At 33.5% G+C, this 9,109-nt stretch overlaps 1 pseudogene; it reads left to right on the top strand.

Annotated features, from left to right (window-relative positions):
- Positions 1-7,079: 7,079 nt before the first annotated feature.
- On the top strand, positions 7,080-7,205 carry LOC118998523 (uncharacterized; annotated as a pseudogene).
- The last annotated feature ends 1,904 nt before the right edge of the window (positions 7,206-9,109 follow it).

Here is a 9,109-nt window from a genome sequence, read left to right on the forward strand (position 1 = left end):
CCTCAGATACAGCTTGGTAAACAGATAAATGGCATCTTAGAACACATCTTTATCTCTCTTGGGCCTGTTGTCTTCTGTGCTGTTTTCATTCTCAATTGTTCCTCCACAAATGATTCTCAGAAGGTTGCAAAAATTCCAGAGGTATACACTTCTAGGATCAAGTCCAACAGGAAAAAAGACAGCATGCTTCTCTGAGAGCTCAAACACCTTATCACTGGCCTTGCTGGCCCTGAGCAATCTGGTCATGTGCAGGAGAACCAGTCACAAGGGGGAGTGATTTTCCTGAAGCACTTTCAGTAAGACAAGAGTTACTGAAAGAGTGCCTAGCAAGAGCTAGGTACTATAACAAGATAAGGTATGGCCAATTCGCGGAAATATAAACAAGAAACGTTCATTACAACTTCCATGCCCTGCATCTGTCCTCATGCTTGAGGAAAACTATTTGAGAACCCAGAGAATGCTAACTTCAAAGTGAAGCCATGCAGAGCAGTGTCCATAACAACTTCACTGTGGCCTGAGGACCATTGAATGAACATGGTTACTTTTCATGGAAATTTTTATTTTTCTGATTGTGTGCGTGTGTTGTGGTGGGGTGGTAGCTTAATAAACAAACAAGTTCTATGTTCCAGAGGACTGACTGTGGCTAGTGCTGGTTTGGAGACAGATTTGTGCTGAAGCAAGGCAGAGCTGAAGAACTGGCAGAAAGCTAAGCAGTTCAGCCAATAATCTTCACTGCCATCTCCAAATATTTGGCAAAATTGCCAATTTGCAAGTTATGAACAGACATCGTTATTGTGTTTTGAAAGTTACTAAGGCTTTGGACCTGGATCAACAGGAGCTGATACAAGGAGTGTAACTAACCGAGAAGCACTCCTCACCAAGATTTCTTGGTGAAGAAATTCAGAAATTGCAGGAACAGGTTTTGATTAAAAGAAGTTGTTGGTTTGCGGATTTGGCCTGAGTCCACTATATCGCTGAGAATAGTGTTGTTTGAGGGTACTTTTCTCAGTGCAGTGAGATCAGTACTGGGGACCACTGAACACTCAATATGGTGTGTCTAATGGTTGCTATCATGGCAAGAATCTTAGCTTTAAAAAGAAACTTGAAGATGAATCCTGGGCTTTTTAATCACAACCTGCGTGACCTTGCAGACATTATTTAACTTACTTAATTTCCATTTCCCAAATGGTAAAATGTGTCCATTTAGCTTTGACACCTCCGCTTTGGCACCAAGCATACAGCTTTTGACAGTCCCTCTTAAAGTAATTATTAATTTTTATGTAGGTTTCTACTTGAAAAGTACATACAAGAACTTAAATAATAGATATACACTATCTACTTTATTGCCTAGAATTTAACGAGTCTCTCGTAATCATAAAGCATTTTTTCTTTATAGATGAAATTTTCAGAAAAAGATCCCTCTATGTGTATCTATTATTCAGGCATAATAAAAATCATATAGTCAAGAGTGAAATAAGCACAATCTCCTGCCCTCAAGTAAATCCACTGAAGTGATATCTAGGAATTCACATATAGAAAAAAGAAAAGAAAAGATATGTCTTTTAGTACCCATAATTTCACAAATAGTACCACTTTTGTAGAATTTATGATATGTCATTTGCATTTCATTTAAGTGTAAGGTCATTTCATTGTTGAATGAAAACTTTGAAGGTATAGTCAAATCTGGAACTATTTTTAGTCATCCTTTGAAATTAAATTTTATTGCAATTACATTAAAATACATATGCATTTATTCTCATGGTATTGTATTACCTCAAGCTGTATTTTTTAATAAAATAGTATATTTCAATTTTTAAGTGTGAATTTTATAATGACTACAGATAAATTTTCTTAATTTATAATGAATACTTTTTCAAAAGGAAAGTATAATTTGATTAATGAAGATTAATTTATATCCAATTTATCAGACATTCTCTGTTCTATAATATGAGTTAAATTATATTGTTTTAGTTTCTTTTCTCCTCAGGAAAAGGGGGACCTCATAATCACAAATTTACATATCAGATGGCAAATGAAAAATCACCAAATGTGATACATTTGGGAAAATCTTTAAGTCATCTTTCCAGGCCTCACAAACCCACAATATAAAATTGTGCCATGGTTCCAGATTTTGATGTTTTACGTGGCATTAATGTGAGGTATAACGAGTCATTCATCTTTCCATTTCGTGAGGGCAATTTAGCAAGAACAGCACACTAGTTTTTATGTATCATTTGTACCTCTGGCATTGGCATTATTGAGGGACTGCAGATTGTCCTGATTGGCTCTTGTCATATCACACAGCCTTTTTCTCCCTAGTTTTGCCAACTTCCTGACCGTCAACCAAGAAATTTCACAGCCATACTAAACATGAGAAATTTCTTTCTCATTTTATGAGCTAAGGGAAACTTTCCGTCTTTACCTCCAGTGAAACATATTTTCCCTTCCATAATTCTCCCTCTCTTGATTCTAAGATATATATTTTTTATTAGTGTTATGTTTTTATCCTCACCTGAGGTCATTTTTTCATTGCCTTTTTAGAGAGAGATGAAGGAAGAGGGGAAGGATAAGAGAAAGAAACATGCATGAAAGAGATAAGCATTGATTTGGGTGCTTTCTGAACCTGCCTGTTGGAGAATCACAGGCAATAGTCCTGGGATCACAAGCTCCTGCACCAGGACCCATGGACTTAACCCAGCCTAGCTATGTGCCCTAGTCAGGAACCAAACCTGCAAACTTTCAGTGACAGGATGATGCTCTAAGCAAATAAGCCACACTGGCAAAGGCTCTAAAATATATTTTGGAATGCCCTATATCTTCTTTGACCATTTTTGTCCTCTGAAGCTTGAGACTTATGGGAAGAAGACAAATAAATGTAACTGTTCACAGGATCTTACATTTTTACTCACTATATCACCCATATTTTTATATTATTTCATCCTTAGTGGTGGTCAGTGCCTTTGCTCAAATGACAAGATAGGCAGAAATATGAGAGAGATAATTATCTCCCAACAAAACCTAAATACAAAATTTAAAACTACATATCTAAAAAGAAAACATGGAGAAATATTAGGCAAAAACTTAAGATATGACATAAAATCTAACTGTTAAAAGAAAAAGTGACACATTGTACTTTATAAGTACTAAAAGTCACAGACAGGAATAAAAGACTGTTATAAAATCACATTTCCAAGAAAGGACTTATATCCAAGATGTATAAAGAACCCTTAAAACTCAACAGTAAGGAAAAAATAATAAATTGGTGAAAAGATCTAAACAAACACATTGCCAAATAAGATACCTGGATGGCAAAGAACCATAAACAATGCTCACATAATTAATTATTAGAGAAATATTAAAATTAAATGAGATACTACTACATGCCTATGAAAATGCTTAAGGAGCAAAAATTGAAAATGCATGTGCTAATTGAAAGAGGGAAAACACAAAAAGCAGCATATTGTATGTTTGTGTTTATAAGACATTCTGGAAAAGACAAAACTATAGAGATGACAAAGAAATGAGTGATTTTCAGAGACCGGGCATGGGAGAAAGTGTTGACTGCAACATAGAGGCACAAGGAATCCAGTGGTGATGGAACTGGTCCTCATTCTGATGGTTCCTCTATACATATATCAAAACTTACAGAGATATAGACCATAAAGACAGAATTTTACTATATGCAAAGTGTTTAGCAAAGGGCCAAGGTATTAGAAGATGCTAGAATTAAATATAAACTATACTAAAACCTATTTTATAATTTTTCAATTATAAATGCTCTGAAGGAAGTAAGAATGTGAAAATGTAAGGCAAGTTCATAAGAAAACAATATTTTGATAGATAATATAACACAAAAAGAAACAAAAATACAACACAAAAGTATATCTTATGAGAGGGTCTTCTACAATGTAATTTCAGATATTTGTTCCTAAATGACTTCCTCAAATAAAGTGAACCAGGGCTCCACGAAGAAGCTCTTATTTCAAAAGTCCAGGGAGAAAAAAAATTTACAGTGATTCTGAGAACATTGTGATGCCAAAATAAGGAAGTGAACAATCAAGAATGGAAGAACATAAAAGTTCTGAAGAATTTCCAATGGCCAAAATTGGAACAATTTGTCAAAAACGACAATATAATAAGATTGTTGGTTTATATCCCATAGAATATATTGGTCTTGAGCTGATACTGCTATAAATAAATAATTAAGACTCTAATTTACTACATGTGGAGTGAATGAGAGAGATTACAACTTTCCCTAAGGATACTGCAGTAAGGACTCTGCAGGCAAAACGTAGTCATAAATGCAAACTTTAGAGGTCAAAATTGTGAAGAAAAAGACAACATTTGCACAGTTGCAAACTATATCCCTCAAGATATACTTTATTGATTACAATGAAGAAAATAGTTACTTTACAGTGAAGACATCTGGCAGAGACCATTTTAATCTGTGATTGAGTTAGAGATTAACAGTAATAAGACATCCCGACATCAGAAAACCTCAATATAACACACTAAAATGGCACAGCACTTGTGTGGTATGCTTGACAAAAATGCAAAACCACAATGAAAAATTCACATGAGAAAATGTCAGGCAAACCCAAATTGAGGGGCATTCTATAAAACAACTGACAAGTACACTCAAAAAGTGTCATAGTCATAAAAGACAGATGATGAGGAACTGTCAGATTGGAGGAGAGTAAAGAGACATGACAAGTAAATGCAATGTGAACATTCTTTTCCTAGAAAAGAAAAAGGCATTAATGGAAAAATTTGTAAAATCCAAATAAAGTCTATAGGTTAGTTAATAGAATTGTACCAGAGTTAATTTCTTAGTTCTGATCATCGTAATATGGTTATGCAAAATATTAAGTTTAGGGAAAACTAATAAAAGGCATATTTGAAATCACTGCATTATTTTTGCAACTCTGTATAAATCTAAACTGTTTCAAATTAAAAGTTAAAAGCATAATTTAGCAGTATTATAAATATCCATAATTACATTTGAGAGGGAATTATATGAAAATATGTCATAGATACATGTATATTATCCTTATCAATATATCAATTGTATATTATACACGTATATATATATATAAAATACATTTAAATATAAAAATAATAATGTCTACCAGGAAAGATGTCAGTGAAGAATGTATTAATCAAGCATTTAGAAGGCAAAAATGCTGTGGCTTGCTTGCCCTGGCTGGTGTAGCTCAGTGGATTGAATGCAGGCCTGTGAACCAAAGGGTCGCCGTTTCAATTCCCAGTCAGGTCACATGACTGGGTTGTGGGCCAGATCTTCAGTAGTAAGAGCATGAGATGTTAAAAAAAATTTTTTTAATACTGTGGCTTGTTGATCTAATCATATAGAGCAAGGGAATGCATATTATAATTTATTTGCAGAGTTCAGGTTTTAGCAAATAAATGTTGATGATATTAGCAATTACCAGTGTAACTATAGTATATCTTAATTTAAAAGAGAGAGAGAGAGAGATCTATTATGGGGATGTCATAATTAAGGTACCAGTGGGACATATAAACATACTAGAAGTTGGAAGTTCAGTATGAACAATATCACAGTAAAAGTAATGCATGAATAAGGTTAAGAATGATTTTACCATCCTATCACAGCTAGAAAGCATTACAACCAAGTTATTCCATTTGCTAATTTGTGGTAGTTATTAAATGATAATTTCAGTGACAAGCTCTTCACCTGGAGTCAATGGAATCCCCATAGGAATCTGTCCACAACATAGGCAATAAGATGGCAGGGCAAAATACATGGTTACTAAAGTCATGTTAGAACTAAAAATCAATACTATAGGATTGAAAATAAAATCCAATGAAAAGATAAGTGATAACAACATATAATTTCTCTATTTTTTCTGACAAAACACGTTTATTAACAAATAGGAATAAAAATATCACGGCCTATTCTTACAAACCTGGGACAGTTCTTCTCTCTATCTTTGGGAAAAAGTAATGGTTTCTTGAATGAATGGCACACTCCAGAAATATAGAGCAATATTCTGACTGCAGAACCAGCCAGCCCTACATGCTGTCAAGCAACAGAGACCCCCATGATGCAATGGGCTGAATCCTGCAGACCAACCACTACTGCAGCCCAGACACGCAGCACTGCTCCTAAGACGTGAGGCTATGGGACACAACCTCTTCTCATGCTCTGCTTACTCAGAGCAGCAGTGGCTCAACAGCCTCATATGCTGAGAACTCGTTTCTCCAGTGACCAATGTACTTATAAATTCATTTTTGCTAATTCATTAACTCTTGAATACAGGTCTCTTTTTTTCCTTCAGCTTTATTTAAGTACAATTGACAAATAAAATTGCATATGTTTAAAGTGTACAACATGATGATTTCATTTACATATTTCTTGCAAGATGATCACCATATCAGGTTAATGAATATATCTATTACCTCATATAGTCACCAGTTGTTTTTTTGGTGGTAAGAACTTGAAAGACTAGGAAATTTCCAGTATACAATATAGTATTATTAACTAAAGTTGCCATGCTATACATTAGATCACCAGAATTTATTCATCTTATACATGAAGGCTTGTACTTTTTATTCAGGGTCTCCCTATCTTGTCCAATTCCTAGACCCTGGTAACCACCATTTTACTTGTTGTTTGGCCTTTTTTTTAAAAGAATCCACATATAATTGATACAAGACAGTATTTGTGTTTCTTTATCCGGCTAATTTCACTTAGTATAATGTCCTCCCATTTCATCCATTTTTTGCAAATGGCTGAAACAATTTTCTCATGGCTAAATAATACTCCCCAGTGCACAAAAGTATTGCCACAACTATCAAAAAAAGCAGAAAGATATATAGTAATATAGTAATCTAAGTCTTCAAAATCTGGGAATATTTGGGCTGAAGATCTTATAATCTTAGTGAATCATTCAAGGTGTGAATTGAAAAAGGACCCACTATGTGAATCCTTCAAAAACATTTTATTGGAAATCTTTTACAATGGCCACTTGTATTGCAATAATTCTCACGAAGGCCCAGTCCTCCAGTCTATATTTTCCTTTATTTAAAAGTATGCTATAATCGCTTCTCGGCCTTTTGGCTAAGATCAAGTGTAGTATCTATTCTTATCAGTTTAAAAGTATAGTATAAACTGTGATACATGTCTTGCTAAAGTCCAGGCACACCATTCATATTTTTTATTCTTTCTATAAATTCCAATCACGTAGCTAAAGGAAATCAGTGTAGTCAAATATGAAGTGTCCATTGTGAACTCTCATTAAACTTTCATCAAAGGACTAAGATAATTGACTTTAGAATTAGACAGATGTGCCTCATTTCACAATTTATTCTCATTTCCTTATAAATTTGTACCAACTTGGGAAACACTTTTTTCTACTTTGATTGAAATATGGATCTAATAAATATTTTACTTTCCTCTGAACTTTCTATTAAAAATGTCATTCAAAATCAATTAATGTAATATACCACACCAATAGAATAAAGGACAAAAGTCATATATAGTATGAATATCTTAACAGACACAGAAAAAGAATTTGATAGAATTTAACATTCCTTAATGTTAAGAAAACTTAATGTTAAGAAAACCAGCTAAGAATAGAAGGGAACTTCCTCAGTCTGATAAAGAACATCTATAAAAGCCCACAGCTAACATCATTTTTAATGAAGAAGACTGAACACTTTTCCCCTAAAACCAGCAGTAAGACAAAGATGTCACAATTACTACTTCTATTCAGTAAAGAAAATGAAATAAAAGACATAATTGGAAACAAAGAAATAAAATTGTATTTGCAAATGGCATGATCTTGTTATAGATAATCTTAAGGAATCCACTAAAATTAACGGAACTAATAAATGAGTTCAGCAAGGCTTCAGAACACATTTTTAATATACAAAACTCAATTGTGTTTGTATATAATAGCAATAAGCAAGCTGAAAACAAAATTAAGAAAACAATTTCATTCACAATAGAATCCTAAAAATAAAGGCATGCAAAACTTACACTCTGAAAATCACATACAACTGTAGAAAAAAATTAAAGGATACCTAAGTGAATGGAAAGATGCCTCATATTCATGGATCAGAAGACAATTTTATAAAGATGGCAATGTTCTACAAATTTATATAGAGATTTAATGAAATCCTCATCAAATCCTTCTAACTTCTTTGTAGAACCTAACAATCTAACACTATAATTCATATAGAAATTCAAGGGATCCACAATAGCCAAAGCCCTCTAGAAAATGAATATGTGAATATTTCCCAATTCCCAAATTTACTACAAAGATACAATAATCCAGACAGTGTGAAATTGGCATAGGATAAACATACACGTCAATGGATAAAATTGAGTGTCCAGAAATAAAGCCTCAACTTTTGTCAGTAGATTTTCAACACAGTTTCTATGATAGTTCAGTAGGGCAAAAATTATCTCTTCAACAATGTTTTGGGGACATCTAGTAAACCATATGACAAGAAGGAAGTTGGACAGCTATCTAATATCACATACAAAACCAACTAAAATGCGTTAAATACTTAATCGTAAGAGGTTAACTATAACACAAGTACAAGAAAATACAAGGGGTATAAATCTTCATGATCTAAAATTAATAGATTATATCACACTGAAAGCATACATAAGGAAAAATGAGATAAATATCAAAATTAAATCTTGTACTTTTCATAAAACTATCAAGAAAGTGAGAATGTAATCCATAGAATGGGTAAATACTTTTGTAAGTCTTACATCTTATAAAATTTTATATCTATACTATACAATGAGCCATTGCAACTCAGGAATAAAGAAACAAATAACCCAATCAGAATGGGCAAGGGATGTGGATAGATATTCTACAAAGAGTTGAAGTGGCTAATAAGCACGTGAAACGATGCTCATTGCAATAGTCATTACAGACATGCATATCTAAACCACAAGGAGATACCACTTCACACCGAATATTTTTGATAGAATAAAAAAAGACAGACAATAATGTGTTGGCGAAGATGTAGAAAAACTGGACCCTGTCTCCAAGTGGTGGAAATGTAAACTCATGTGGCAGCTTGGGAATACAGACTAGTAGCTCTTTAAATG

This window comes from Sturnira hondurensis, unplaced genomic scaffold, assembly GCF_014824575.4.
Source record: "Sturnira hondurensis isolate 20B ecotype Veracruz unplaced genomic scaffold, ASM1482457v3 Scaffold0014302, whole genome shotgun sequence".
Lineage (NCBI taxonomy): Eukaryota > Metazoa > Chordata > Mammalia > Chiroptera > Phyllostomidae > Sturnira > Sturnira hondurensis.